Below are 15,714 nucleotides of genomic sequence, written 5' to 3' on the forward strand. Positions count from 1 at the left end.
GTTTGAGGGTCATTTGCATTCCTTTTTCTGTGAATTACCTGTTCCTATTCCTTTAGGACACTTCTCCAAAGGATTGTCTTTTTCTTCCATTTTTGGATGCCATTTCTCTGTTGCAAATATTTGCTCATTTTCCTTCTTACTTTGCTTAAGATGTCTTGTTATGCAAATTGTAAAATTTTTGTGTAATTCTGGTGATACTTTTTCTTATTGTGTCTGGAGTTTGAGTCATAGTGGTAAAGTTTCCCTCATTGCCAGGTTGTTAAATATTTATCCTTGTACACATCCTGGTGTGTGAAGAATAGATCCACCCCACCCCCCCATATTGTTATTGCATTATTCCCAGCACCATTTTTTAATAAGTATTTCCCCCACTGTTTTGATATGCTACCCTTGTGATAAATTTCATACAAAATTAAATCCATTTGTGGATTTTTTATTCTTTTTCATCAGTCAGTATGTCTAATTGTGTGCCACTGCTATGCTTTTTTTTTTTTTTTTAAGGCTTTATTTATTTATTAGAGCGTGCTTGTGAGCATGAGGGCTAGAGGGAGAAGCAGACTCCCTGCTGAGCAGGGAGCCCAACTTACCTACCTAACCAACTGACCAGGGCTGGATCCTAGGACCCTGGGATTATGACCTGAGCAGAAGGCAGATGCTTAACTGACTGAACCACCCAGGCACCGTTGCTATCCTTTTTAAATATCTGGTAGGGCTAGTCCTCCTCATTTCTTTCCCTATCCTTAGTTGGTTGTTTTTAACAGATGAACTTTATAATATGCTTGTTTAGTTCTTAAAAAAAAAAAAAAAAAAAAAAAAAAAAAACCTTGAAGGTATTTTTATTGGGGTTCTGTTAAATATATAAATTAGTACAGGAAGGACTGACATCTTTATGATGTTATATATCCCTACCAAGCACATAGTATGTCTTTCCATTTGTTCAAATTTGTTGTGTTTTGGAGGGCAGTGTTTTTACACCTCTCTTCAGAGGTTCTTCTTAAGCTTCTACTTAGATATTTTATTACTATTTTGCTTTCATAAGTAGAGTTTTCTCTTCATTGTACTTTTTTTTTCATTGTACTTTCTAATAGAATTTCTCTGTTAAAAATGAAGCCTATTGATTTTGATATATTTATTGTGTAACCTTCTAAATCTCTGATTTGTAATACTTATCAATTCTTTTGAGTTTTCCAGACATATCATTATATTATTTGTGAATGGTTTTACTCCTTTTCCAATTCTTAGACCACTCATTACAGTCTCTTATCTAGTTGCATTGGATAGCATCTCCAGGACAGTGTTAGAAAGTAGAGAAGATAGCATTTTATTTTTATTACAAAATAGTGTCTCGTTTCTAATTTTGGTGAGAAAGTTCTAGTTTTTCTCCACTAAGACTTAGCAGACTTTTACATGCCATCAAAGGAATAGAGGAAGGAAATGATGTAGAGTTTTTGTTTTTTTGTTTTGCTGTTTATTTGTTTTGCTTTTCAAAGTGTGGGTGAGATATCCTCAACATTTGTTAGTAAATGCAATTATTTCTACTCCCAACTCTGTAGTATAATATCTTAATCATTATATCGACAGTTGATGAAATTATTTTCAACTATTTGACAAGGAAAGTACTTAACATATGAGTGATAAATACAGTAGGAAACTGTTACTATATAATTCTGAGAATAGTTGCATAGAAAGAAACCCTGTTTAATATTTGTTTCATCGTGTGATACCGCCATGTGGACACCTAGTTTCGGGATTTGCTATGGTGAGGGCAAGAGGTCCTCGCACAGCTTCAGTGAAATGCCTCAGGGACATTCGTCACTTCAGCTCAGTCTGTTGAAGGTAGAATTAGTCAGTGGCCTGACTGCAAGGGTAGGAAGTGTGTCAAGCATGTGTGTGTCAAGAGAGAGGAGAACCAGATACCAGTAAGCATTTAAAAGTCCCTGCCACACTGAGAACCTCAGTGCTAATTCTTTAAAATTTTCAGTTTCTTCTATAGTTACTGGCCTGTTCTGGATTTATTCTACTTCTGTAAATTTCAATTTATTTCCAGAATTGATATTGTTAAGATTTTAAACTGTTAGTAACCTATCTTGAAAATAAGCATGGTTTGATGGTCATTTCCAAATGATGACCTTGATTATATCTCCATAAAGCTGGGAATAAAATCACTGTGACTACTCTGGAAAAAAGCTGTAGGGGCACAAAAGTAGCAGCGGACTAACTAGATTTATGACACTCTACGGTCCAGGTCATTTGTGTTTGTTCGGTGGTAGCAGTAGGGGTAGAGGGATGTGGGCAAACTTGGGATATATTTTGGGGGTGGAATCTGTAGTGGTACTGTACAAAGGGGCAGGCAGACTGTTTCTTGCCATTTTGGGCAAGAGAAGGTATTTATGCCAGATGTAGATCAACATACTGATTTCTTAGCTGAGAATATCTTGCTGTTTACTTTTTTTTTTTTTTTTTTTGTGGTAATTCATACTCTGGCTTAAACTCTTTATTTCATTGTGGGCCAGTTACAGTTGGTCCATGGGCCACACTGTCAGTTGTGATACTAGTCTCTAGTATTTCCATTGTAGGACATACCATGATTTTATTTAAACATTGTCTTACTAGTGGACATTTAGATGGTTAGTACCTCTCGCCCCAACACCCCCACCCCAAGTCTTTTTCCACATTAGAAATAAGCCCTATTGCTATGAAATCCTTATTTATATAATTATGTGTACACTTTTTATGACTTTGTTTTAGGACAGTTCCTGGGAAAAAATAAAGATTTTGGAACATATGACAAACTGTTCTCCAGAAAACCTTTTACCCAGTTACAGAGACAAATTTTTGCTATCACTGTATTTTTTTTTTAAATCTTTGCTAATTTAGATGACAAATAGCAAGTCATTATTTGAGTATTTATTTGATTACTAGGTAGAGTGAATTTTTTTCATGTGTATTTTGGAGTTGATATTCCCTTTGCCAATTCTTTATGTTCTTTTTTTTTTTATTTTTCTTTCCTTTTTTTAAAATTTTATTTATTTATGCATGAGAGACAGAGAGAGAGGCAGAGACACAAGCAGGCTTCATGCAGGGAGCCTGACATGGGACTCGATCCTGGGTCTCCAGGATCCCACCCTGGGCTGAAGGTAGTGCTAAACCGCTGAGCCACCAGGGCTGCCCTTTTTTTTCTTTTTAAAGATTTTATTTATTTACTGAGCCACCTAGGTGCCCTCAATTCTTTATATTTTTTGATTATTTTTATTTTGGGATATAAGTACCTTTTATGAAGGGTATTTATTCTTTGAACCTATAATGGCACTATTTTTCTCCGTTTTTCTTTTTTCTTTTTTAAGAATATTTTTTACTTATTTGTTAGAGCAGAGAGGGAGAGGGAAAGGGAGAAGCAGACTCCCTACTGAGCAAAGAGCCCGACGTGGGGCTCAATCCCAGGACCTTGAGATCACAGTCTGAGCCAAAGACAGATGCTTAACTGAGCCACCCAGGAACCTCTTTTTCTCCATTTTTAGAATAGATTGTTTGAGGTGCCTGGGTGGCTCAGTCTGTTAAGCATCTGCCTTCAGCTCAGGTCATGATCCCGGGGTCCTGGGATCTAGTCCCATGTCAGACTCCTGCTCAGCGGGGAGTCTGCTTCTCCATTTACCCCTCTCCGTACTCATTCTCTCTCAAATCTTTTTTAAAATTAAAAAAAAAAATGGATTTTCATCTTTTGGCTTCATGTAGAAATTTGTCTTTTTTCAGAGTTTCCTAGCAGCATAGTTCCTTGTGTGTAAGGGTGCTCAAAGCTCCAGCTTCCTTGTCTAAAGAGATTGACCTCCACAGGCAGCGTGTTTGCTGTGGGTCTACCATGCTAGGATGAAGGTTCCTGTGTGAGGAACTTGGGAATTCAGAGTTCTTGTGTCAAGGAAATTTGCACGATGAACAGAGGATATTAAGGGATTATTTTTTATTTTGTTGGTTGTAGTGGAATTGTGGTTGGGAAGAAAAGTCTATACACAGAAGTATTTCAGGGTGAAAATGTTAGAGAGTTGCTTTAAAATACCATGGCACTCTCTTTGCCACATCTACCATGAGAAAGAATGAGGACCATTCTCAGCAGTCATCCTGTCAACATTCCAGAAAATGTCAACATCGTATTGAAGGGACACTATTATTGTGAAGGGCCCCAGAGGAAGCCTGCGAAGGAGCTTCAGTCACTTCAGTTTAGAACTGTCTTCTTGGAAAGAAGAGGCTCTGAGTTGACAGATGGTGGGGAAATAGCAAACTATAGAAATGATCCCTGAAAGTATAGTCTTAGATGGTGGGGAAATAGAGTGAACCAGAGCCACTTCTTTTCTGCCTGTAGTCATGTCCAGAGCATGATCAAGGGCGTTATGCTGGGCTTCTGTTCCAAGATGAGCTCCATGTAGGCTCACTTCCCCATCAACAGTGTTAGGAGAATGATTCTCTTGTTGAAATTAGAAATCTCTCAAGTGAAAAATACATCTACAGGGTTTGGATGAGGCAGGTGTTGCTTTTTCATTAAATATCTCAAGCCTGGGAAGAGGAGTTAGTTCTTGAAGGAAATGACTTTGAACATGTATCAAACTCAGTTGCTTTGATTCAGCAAGCCACAACAGTTAAAAACAAGGATATCAGAACATTTTTTGGATGATGTCTACGTTTCTGAAAAAGAAGCTAAAAGTTTAGCAGGCTGATGAACAAGATCTGAGTTGTCCCTCTATAGAAACAGTAAGATGCCAGATGATTTTTCAAACTTAGTTGTGATATTTATTTATTAAAAAGATTTTTTCACTATACATATATTTTAATAATATAGGTTTAAAATGGCAGGTAAAGCATAAAATTTCCAAATGCCTCCTTTTTTTTTCTGCTTTATTTTCTTCCCAAGTTTTTATTTGAATTCCAGTTAGTTTACATACAGTATAATGTTAGTTTGAGCTGTAGAATTTAGATTCAGCATTTACATATGACACCCCATGTTCCTCACCACAAATGCCCTCCCTAATCCTCATTATTTGTGATATTTTAAAGATACAGTAAAAGTTATATTGATTTTTTTTCTTAAACCAGTAATTCTTTCCAGCTATTTGGCAAGTAAACCATTCAGAAGTAAAAACAAACAACCCCCAAAAAAATTATAGCAAAAAAGGGATAGATGTAGCCAGTGTGTCAAAATTATAATAACTGATCAGGGTGATGGGCATTTGGAGTTTCTTTATAGTCTTTATTTTTGTGTATGTTTTTAAACTTTCATAATACATTTTTTAAAAGTTCTTGGGTCTTTGGAGGGCTTGGTGTGGGGGGAGGTTCTTTAGAGTCCTGGTGGCTGGGATTCTCTCGGCCCCTTTCTCCTGGCACTCTACAGGTGATGTGGTGATTCACACCAGAAATGGAGCCACCATTAAAGTCAGGAATGAGTCCAAGAAGGAGGCTCATTATTACCTCTTTATTTAAGTGTTCATAGTCATTTGCAAATAGTACCTATTCTCTCACAGGTACAAAGTTCTAAGTATGTCAGTTAAATTAAGCTTATTAATCTTCTAAATCCTGTATGTGTTTGTTTTGTATGTACCCAGTCTGCCAAAGAAGGAGAGTGGCATTTTGAAGTCCTACACCACCACTATGGTTTTAGCCTCTTTCTCCTTGTACTTCTCACAATTGTCGGCTTAAACAAAATACTATTTTTAAATTTTGAAATAATTTCAAACTTACAGAAAAGTTGGAAAAAATGTAGTGCAAAGAATTCCTGATATTCCTCACACAGATTGCCCAAATGTTCACATTTTACTGTGAGCTGTTATCATTTATTCTCTATCCACATTTAATTATTTTTGGAATCATTTGAAACTAAGTTGCAGGCATGATGTCCCTTTACTCTTGAGTACTTCCATATGTATTTCCTCAAAATGAAGACATATTCTATAATCAATACTAATATCAAAATCATGAAATTAAATATTGATACAATACTGTTACCTATTCCATAAACCTTACTCAAATTCCACCAGTTCCACAAATTTTCTTTATTATAACAAAAGAAAACTTATTATTTTTTAAAGATTTACCTACCCATCTGAGAAAAAGAAAGAGAGCATGAATGGAAGGGACAGAGGGAGAGGGAAAGAGAATCCTAAGCAGACTCCTTGCTGAGTGTGGAGCCTGACACGGGGCTCCATCCCAGAACACTGAGATCAGGACCTGAGCCAAAACAAGAGTTGGAAGCCCAACCAACTGCACCATCCAGGTGGCCCAAGAAAACTTATTTTTTATTATAGGATCCAATCCAAGATCACACATGTAGTTGTCATGTCTCTTTAGTTTTTCATCAGAGAATATCCCTTGATGTTGATCTATTGGGATCTAGACATTTTTGGAAGAATACAGGCCAGTTATTTGTAGAATTTTCCTTATTTTAGGTTTGTCTGCTGTTTCCCCATGATAGATTCAGATCATGCGTTTTTGGCAGGAATACTATAGACGTGATGTTGGAGCCTTCTCAGTGCATATTAGAAGACACATTGTGTCCCTTTTTCTATTCCTGGTGCTGTTCATTGGTATTCCTTGTTTAAGATGGTGTCTTGTGGGTTTCCTCAGTATTTTTCCCTCTGAAATCAAAGAATATCTTGCAGGCAGATATTTTGAAGCTATGTAAATAGACTTTTTCTCATTAAACTTTCACCAACTAGTTTTATCATCCATTGATGATTTTTGCCTGAAATGTTATTACCATGATGGTTACCAAATGGTGAGTTTTAAATCCTGGCTAACATGTTTTGATGTGCTAGTTTGTTGTTTAGCAACTTGCAGTCAGCCTCGGGTCTTTTAATGGAGATACACAGTGGGGTTATGGCATAGAGCAGCTGTGCTCTACCATCAGTCCAAACACGTGTGGGTGGATCATATTTCTCCTTAGAGAAGACCCGGTTGGGTCCAGGTCTCACCCCTTCTGTGGTTTGGGCACCTGGCTGCCTCTGGCTGTCTGCTGTCCTCTCAGCTCCAGCAGTATTCCACAGCCTAGCAGCAACACCTGGGTATTGGGAGTGGTTTTGCGTGATGTTTGTGGCACAGATCATAGCGTATCAACTAAAACAAATCACCTGAGGTTGTTTTTTTTTTTTTCAAAGGGTCTGTGGAATGCTAGCATGTCATAGATTTCCATCTCATGGGGTCCAGGGAAGATTTGTTCATTTTGTTAAACGGATGATAGATGAGCACGTTTACATGCTAAAGGGTAAGAGTCCATAGAGGAGAGATTACCGATTAGGACAGAGGAGACTATTGTTGGGATCCTTGAAGTAGACTTAGGTGGTAGGATTAGCTGTGGGCAAGAGGAAGGACATTTCTTTTAGGAAGACATTGAAAGAAAGGAAGTGTACATGAAAATGAATGCTACCATTTTTGCAGGTTAAGACTAGGCCTAAATTTTAAGGAGTTAATTGTTGCTAGGTTGCCTTATTTTTCTTTTTGAAATAGAAGTGAGGTCATATTCTAAGAGTGAGAGATCACGAACCTTGAAGACATCATTGATAGGGAAAGAGTTGTTGGGGGAGATAAGAGCTATCTGGGGCCTATAGAAAGCTTTCTAAGCAGCTAGGGGCAGAGACCAAGCGTGATTGGTGGTCTCACTCTACAGAGCTGTGTGATTTTTCTCCAGTAGTGCCCAGCATCCCAGGTGTAGAAGCAGAGGGAATGAACAGTTGTGTTGATTAGAGCACATAATTTGCCCCACATTGTGTTAGCAAAGAAAGGGAGGTGGGAGAGCAGAAGATGGAATGAGAGGGTAGCATTTTGTCAGGAGAGGTGGTTTATACAGGATGGGAGAGGTGGTAAATTGAGAAGAAAGCACAATAGTGAACGAATTGGAAGTCAGAGTTCTAAGAAGAGGAGTAAAGGTCCCACTGAACTAGCAGGATGGGCATATTGGTCAGAGAGCAGGATATTGGAGTTGAACATTTCCATCATGGGACAGTTTTGGCTGCTGAGGGGCTGGAATGGAGTAAGGTGGAGGTGAAAATCACCGGGTTGTGACAGAACCTGTGGAAGTTGCTGGATGGGTCATTTACACGAGTGTTGACCACAGGTTGATGGTAGGATGGTGGTGGAGAGGAGATGACCGTGTTCCAGGTGTTTAGGGAGGTGCTGGAGTATTCAGAGAAGGAGGTGGAGGTGAGCAGGAATGAAGCATAATAGCAGCATGGTGTTTTGTCTGCCAAGAGATCAGGATGGCTGGATATGGAAGTATGCTGGAACTGGCTGTCTGCAAGCCTCCAAAAATGCCTTGAAGCTAGTGGAGAGAGGCATCTGCTCAGCTTTCCAAACAAAGGTTGGTCATCAGATCTTTGCTGGTTATTTCTCCTTCCTGTAGCCCCATTCCCTGCCTGGCTAACTCCTGCTAGCCCTTCAGGAATCTTTCTTGAACGCTGAGCTCTCCTCTAACTTAGGTAGCATGTCATACTGCCATTGTCTGTTTCTTGTTCTCTCCTCTAGACTATGACCTCCTCAATGGAGATAGAGACTGTATCCTTTTTTTTTTTTTTTTTTTTTTTAGCTTTTTTTTTTTTTTTTAAATTTTTTTTATTTATTTATGATAGTCACAGAGAGAGAGAGAGAGAGAGAGGCAGAGACATAGGCCGAGGGAGAAGCAGGCTCCATGCACCGGGAGCCTGATGTGGGATTCGATCCCGGGTCTCCAGGATCGCGCCCTGGGCCAAAGGCAGGCGCCAAACCTCTGCGCCACCCAGGGATCCCGAGACTGTATCCTTGCAACCCTGGCACAATGCCTGGCATATATTTGGGTGAACTTCCTATGCAGTTCAGAAGAGGGGTTTCTTGCTTAACAGAAGTCTTCTGAGCACACAGGAGCACTTAAATGCCTACAGAATGAAAGATGAGTAAACCAGGTATGGCAGCCTTTATGAAATTGCCACTTAGTAAGTGAATTTGGTCTGGTTTGTTATTTCTCTCCCTAATGGGTGACTTTTCCTTTGTCAGTTCATCTTGAATCTTTTTGTTAAGTCTCCCAGACCTTCCTTAGTTTGGCCTTCGCCAGATTCCCTGCAGAGGAACAGAATTGTTTCATAGTGACCGACTAATTTCTATGTAGGCCACAGTCCATCTGTTCATTCTGCTTAGGCTTGTTTTTGTTTTTGTTTTGTTAATTTCCCTTTTGCTTTTCTGTACAAGTGGTAGAAGAGGTAAAAAGAAACTTGTTCACATTCAGTTTTCTCCAGGTGCCAAGAATTTCTCAGCCTGTTTGTCCATGCATTTCATTCTTCTGTTGATTCTTACTGAGTACCTACATACCAGGCAACAGTTGGGACCCAGGCTCACTTCTCTGCCTCTGGTAGGTCTTCTCCTGTTGCTTCCTGGCTTCAGTGTGCTGATGGGGCTGCAGCTGCTGTGGTGATTGTTAGTTGGTTTTTTGAACAGTGACTTTAGTCATGAATTGCCCTAAACACAGTTTTTCAGAAACTTTTAATGACTTGCATGCATTACACATTAAAGAATGCAGTGAAGAATAACACATCCAGGTTAAAAACAAAACAAAAAAAAAAATGAAACCAGGTTTATTTGGAGTAATAGTGAAACATTTTCTTTTAGGGGGAGACACTGCATAAATAAGTTAGTCTAGGGTCTTTGAGTGGCTTCTAGTTCTTTCTGCTTGATCTCTTCTTCCACCATCTCAAGCTCAGAGGTATTTGTTTTTGCTTTTGTGGGCACTGAGAATATAATAGAAATATGCTTTTCATATCCCAAGGCCATAAGTGCTTGAAGTCAACTGAATTCTGACTTGAGAGTTCCCCAAGGCCCCATTCCCATTTCCTCTCTGATCTGGACCTTTTCTTTCAAGGGGTATTCCCTTGAGGCGAGGTCCATGAGATGAGCTCCTTGCATGTGGAACACTTGCTCAGAGAGCTTCTCTTCCTTTTGGGAAGTTTCCTTAATGCTCCCACTCCCAGGCTGCCCTTCCTGGAAGTCCTGTCCTTGTCGTGAATTTCCTGGGTTTTTTTCCCCTGGGACCAGTACTATAATATTAACCTAACTAGTGACATTTAAAGAAAGAAACCAAGAGCCCATTTAATCAATTAAAGTTCTCTGGCCCAGCCCTGCTGGACACTCTCCTTCCACCAAAAATGCTTCTTACTCTCCCTGCCTTTTTTTTTTTTTTTTTTTTAAAGAATCTGCTAATCCTTAACAGATTAATCTGAGTTTATATTTAGATGAAAGTTATCCATTAACAGAAAAGCTTGAAACTGTAGATAGGCTTGACAGTGTTGAAAGTGGATAGATGTAAATAAGTGGCCTTTAGATCAAAAATGTTTTATAGGGACCTTAAGTATTTGTTTTGGCATATAGTTAGCAGGGACATTGGACCATCCTTAGGGGGTTAGGATCACCTTGAGACTCAGACCAAAACAATATGACCTTCCTGTGCTTCAGTGTTTGGCCCCCATGAATCTCAAGTCCTTTTGATGCTGGCTTATTCATATGGGGCCCAAACCCCACTTCCTTTATTACCCTATGCAACCCATCCCATCCATTCCCAGTTACAACCTGAGTATGCAGACTCAGGGAGAACATTACAGGGTTGAATGCCAAGCTTCACATACCGAATTAGTGTCCTCTGAACTAGTGTTTGTCAAACTCCCTACTAATGGATCGTGGCATCAGTTTTGCAGGTTATGTCTGTCTGGCATTGTCATTCCAGTTGTTACTGCTGTGTTATAGACCACCTCAAACTTAGTGGCATTAAACTAGAGACATTTTATTATGCTCCTGGATTCTGGCCCAGGAATTTGGACAGGGTCTGGTAGGGAGTGGCTTGCCTCTGGTCTGTAATATCTGGGGCCTCAGATGGGAGGGGATGATTCCAGTGGCTGTGAATTAGACTCATTCTGAGGCTGCTTCACTCACATGTCTGGTCCTTGGGCCTGCAGTGCCTCCAAAGCTGGTGGGATCAGCTGGGGCTTTTGACCCAAGTGCCTGTAGGCTTGGACTTCACATAGCATGGTTGCTGGGTTCCTACAGGGAAGTAAGTGTCTGGGGAGTGAGTGTTCTCACTTGGTTGAAGCAGCCATGAGTCTGTCCAGGTTCAAAGGAAGGGGATCCAGATCCCCACCTCTCAATGGAAGGAGGTCCAAAACACCTGCGGCTGCCTTAAAAACTACTATTGGGGGATCCCCGGGTGGTGCAGCGGTTTGGCGCCTGCCTTTGGCCCAGGGCGCGATCCTGGAGACCCGGGATCGAATCCCACGTCGGGCTCCCTGCATGGAGCCTGCTTCTCCCTCTGCCTGTGTCTCTGCCTCTCTCTCTCTGTGTGTGACTATCATGAATAAATAAATAAAATCTTTAAAAAAAAAAAAAAAACTACTATTGGTTATTTTATTTTTATGTATTTTTAAAGCTATTGTTTTTTTGTTATTGTTAAAGATTTTATTTATTTATTTTGAGAGAGAGGGCATGCATGAGCAGGGGAGAGGGGCAGAGGGAGAGAAATCTAAAGCTGACCCCACGCTGAGCATGGAGCTCCAGGTGGGGCTTGATTCTATGACCCTGAGATCATGATCTGAGCTGAAATCAAGAGTCAGTAGCTCAATCAGCTGAGCACCCAGGCATCCCACTATCAGTTATTTTAAAATGAGATGGAATATAAAGTAACAGTGGCTCATGTGGTAAGAATGTCAAACTTGTATTTCGGTTTGTTTGGGATATATGTATATTCTGGTTCATGATGTAACTTTTTTTTTCTTACTAGGGACTACAAAATGTATTTTTAAAATACTATTTAAATGCAGTAACATCTAACTTTGATTTATGAACACCAAATTTTATCTTTTAATACTTCAATGAATAGGTTATTATGATGTGGTTCTTAGTCACTTATAAAGATGAAAACCTAAGGAATTGTCATTTGCTTGTAAGGACAAAATGCCTCTTTTTTGGATCTGCTTTATCATTGCACATCAAGAGACACCCCCCACTCCCACCCCCAAGGCTCAATTGGAGTTACCACACTTCAGAAGAGGCTTCAGAAGTGGTCAGGTCTGGCAGCCAGAACGCCCTCAGGTTTCCGTTTAATCTTTGCCTATCGGTTTCCCTAACAAGTTGCAAACAGATGTGAAATGAAAAGAGCATACTTCTCTTTGCAGATGATCAGGAAATATTTAAGGATCTGGAGGCTGAAGAATGAGCCACAGCAGAGAGAAAGCTAGCCATCTCTGAGGAAGGTGGTGTTTGAAGTAAAACAGTCTCAGGAGAGGTGTCCCACATCAGTATTGAAACCAAAATGAAAAATTGAGATTGGGGTTTGCTAAAATGATCTGCCCTCTTCTCTTTCCTCCCTGTAGTTATTTCTACCCTTTCAAAGAAATGTGTAGAGATGACTAAGCAGTGGCATTCACTGTCATCTTATAAAACATTGTATCCCACAGCACCTTTTGTGGAATAGTGTTATAAAAAGACTGAAGTTTTACTCACATATCTTAGAAAATTTACATAATTCCATGTTTTTATTTCTTAATTTGAAAATTATACATGTTCACTCTAGAAAACACAAATAAGCAAAAGTAAAATAAAAATTATCTGCTATTTTATGCTTAGAGGAAATCACTGATTTTTGTTTGATCTTTCCTGTCATTTTTCTGAGGATATATCTATACATTAAACAACAACAACAAATGGTGGGCTTTTACATAAAGTACATTTTTCTGAAATCTGCTTTTAAAATTGACATTCCATGTCAATTACCATATTGCACTACTGGAAACACTTCATGCTATTACATTTTATGGGGGTAGTATTTAACCACTTGCTGACATTTGTCTGTTATAAATAATGTTGTGGTGAACATCCATACAACTAAATCTTCTTATTCCCACAACGTGAGAATTCTTATATTGTTCCTAAGTTAATAACATTTTTTTGAGTATGTAATATATGCAAGTGCTACAGAATAGCATGATTTTTCTTTAGATGTACATGTAAATTGAACTGCTGAATCAACGTGAATGTTTAAAAAATTGTATCTGGCCGGCTAAATTGTCCTTTACAAATGTACCAGTTTATACTACTCCCGGAAGTGTTATCTGTTCCTACTGTTTGACAGTGTGACAGGGTAAAAGCTCATTCCTTGTTTGCTTTTAATTGTGTGACTTATTTGGGTTGTAACCTCCTTTTAGCCTCTTTGCCTTAAAAACCTGCCTCTGCCTTTCAAAGCCCATCTCAGATCCCATCTCCTACCTGATCCTCCCTTACACCTGCCAGCACAGCAGAGGCTTCCCTTCTACTGTCTTGGGGATTTGCTTCGTCCTTTTCAATCAACTGTAGTTATCATGAGAGCATTAAGCACAATCTTATTTTTAATCTTCTTTTGCATGCGGCTTATTTCAGTGCACATCCTTAGGACTTGTAAATACAGAGTTAAATTTAGTCCACAAAAAAGGACTGATGATGGCAAAAAGTAGTCTTTGAGGAGAGGGATGTAAGGAATAAAAAAAAAATACTCATCAAACTGACGACCATGCAGAAGTCTCCAGAGAGCATATAATTTTGGCAATTCGTTTAGGCAGCCCAGCCTTGAAATTTTTTGTTAATAATAACTGACATATTTTGTCACTTTTCTTATTTTAACCATAGGTAGTAGGATCCCCTCCAGCCAGAATTTTTTAATGACCCAAGTTTCCATTAAAAGTTATTTTCTCAAATTAATGTTGGCTATAGTCAGAAACTGACATTTCCTATTTTTACTGTCTTTCCCTTCTTCTATAATGTATTTGCTTCAGACTCCATCAGAGCTATTCTGGCCTCATGGATCTTTTTTCTTTTTTCTTTTTTCTTTTTTTTAATTTAAACTTTGGAGCATCATTCACAAATTAGCAGAGATAATTTTTTTTTAACCAAAGGTCCTTTTCTGGACTTATTCTTTACATTTTGCCTTCTATCCTTCATCTTCTCCCAAATATACAGCATTTTATTTCCATTTATTTCTTTTTTTCCTCCACTCGAATTGTTCTGGTGATGCTGAGTAAAATTATGAGAAGGTACAATGGTAAAACAGTCTGTAAAATTGGTGATAGAAACATTTTTCTCTTGCCAGACTTGGCTTCACAGGATCCCTGCCAGGCCTGAGCCCAGGGCCTTTCTTTGAAGCTGCACAGGCCGTCTTAATGCATCCCTGAGTGCTGGGCTGTATCAGGTATGGCCTTCCAGCTGCAGCCAACAGCCTCCACAGCTGGAATCTGCTTTCCCCACACAGGTCTGGAGGAGAGGGGTACCAGGTGACCAAGTCCGAAGCCCTGGGTCAGCCACCTGTTGCCTTCACATGCAAGGCAGCAGCCCTGGCCTCAGTGTCTCACCCGAGGTGGTCTAGGGGAGGAAGAGGTTTGCCCCAAGCCCCCCACCCCGGCTGCGTCCCCTGGGGTCCCAGGGCTGGGGGTCTGCATGCCGTGTTCCCCTCACACAGGGCTGTGTCCCCACCCTCCCCCAGCCCTGCTGCTGCCAGGGCAGAGGTGGAAAAGGACGAGGCTGTGGGAGAACTCAGCCTGCAGGCTGGCACTGGTGTAGTTCCCTCTCCCGCTGAGCTCGTGCCCCTGTGACCTCCAAGGACCCGCTTTCATTCTGCTCCTTGGAGTCCTCACCACCTTTTCTTCTCTCCTCTCTCACCTGGTGGCCTAGAGTTGGCTGAGGATGGCTGTGTGGACTCCACCTGAGGCCTGTCATCCTGTGGATGATCTTCAGGGCCTCGTGGTGTCTGGCCCAGGGGCCTCGCAGTATCCTTCCTGGCCACCGTGTCCCCGAGCCAGCCTGGGTTCCTTCTGTGGCCAGAGCCACACACTCCGGTGCTGGCCCTGATCAGATCTGCCTGTGGAATCCATCTACGGTTTTCACCTGGTAGTTGTGCCCGGGCACAAGTGCTCACCTAACTGCAGCGCTGCTGGTTGCTCGGGCCTCTGCCATCTGATCTTAGTCCCTCTGCTGCCTCCTCTGCTATGGAATCTTCCATCTCAATCCCACTTAGCCATTGAGTGTTCCTGAATGCCCCTTGCCCCCTTCTTACCTGGCACAGCCCTGCATTTCCTTCCAGACTCGTTTCAGCAGGTGTCCCTCTTCTGAAAACTGGTGACCACCCCCACACCTGCCGGGTGGAGTTAATCAGTCACTTCGCACTCACACTCTGTACAAGCATTTGTTGTTAAACATTCACAAAGTGTTGTAATTATTTGTTTATATTTTTCTATCCTTCTATATTTAGCATCTGGGAGATAGGATCCATATTTTTATTTCTAGAACTTCAGCATTTGGTATACATTTAGTGCCTAAAAAGTACCCCTTAAATATTTGTTGAAGTGAAGGAATGGATGACAATTTCATATCCATACCTGCCAATTGGATAGCTACCTCATGTCTTCCTTGCAAAAGGAAATCTATGTATATTAGAAGATTATAAATGATAACATATTATTACCTACACCTGAACATGATAGTGCATTACAGTTCTTACCTGGAGACTATAATGAGGCTCAGTGTGAAGTGTCTCCCCAAAGGCCATATATTGAGAGGCAGAGCTGGGGCTAGACTTCTATCTTTGTGTCTCACGTATCTTGTCTTCCAGTTTCTGTAACACAGTTTTGCCAGATGGATGAGAAGAGGGTTATAATTAGCCCCATCCATGTGGCTGTCCGAGATTCTGCGTCAGCCTTCCTC

At 40.4% G+C, this 15,714-nt stretch overlaps 1 protein-coding gene and 1 pseudogene across 3 annotated transcripts in view; one reads left to right on the forward strand and one right to left on the reverse strand.

Annotated features, from left to right (window-relative positions):
- PDE8A (phosphodiesterase 8A) overlaps positions 1–15,714 on the forward strand; it is a 156,529-nt gene that overhangs the window by 30,820 nt on the left and 109,995 nt on the right. The window lies entirely within an intron of this gene.
- On the reverse strand, positions 4,174–4,304 carry LOC119871375 (annotated as a pseudogene).

Source organism: Canis lupus, chromosome 3, assembly GCF_011100685.1.
Source record: "Canis lupus familiaris isolate Mischka breed German Shepherd chromosome 3, alternate assembly UU_Cfam_GSD_1.0, whole genome shotgun sequence".
In the NCBI taxonomy this organism is placed as follows: domain Eukaryota; kingdom Metazoa; phylum Chordata; class Mammalia; order Carnivora; family Canidae; genus Canis; species Canis lupus.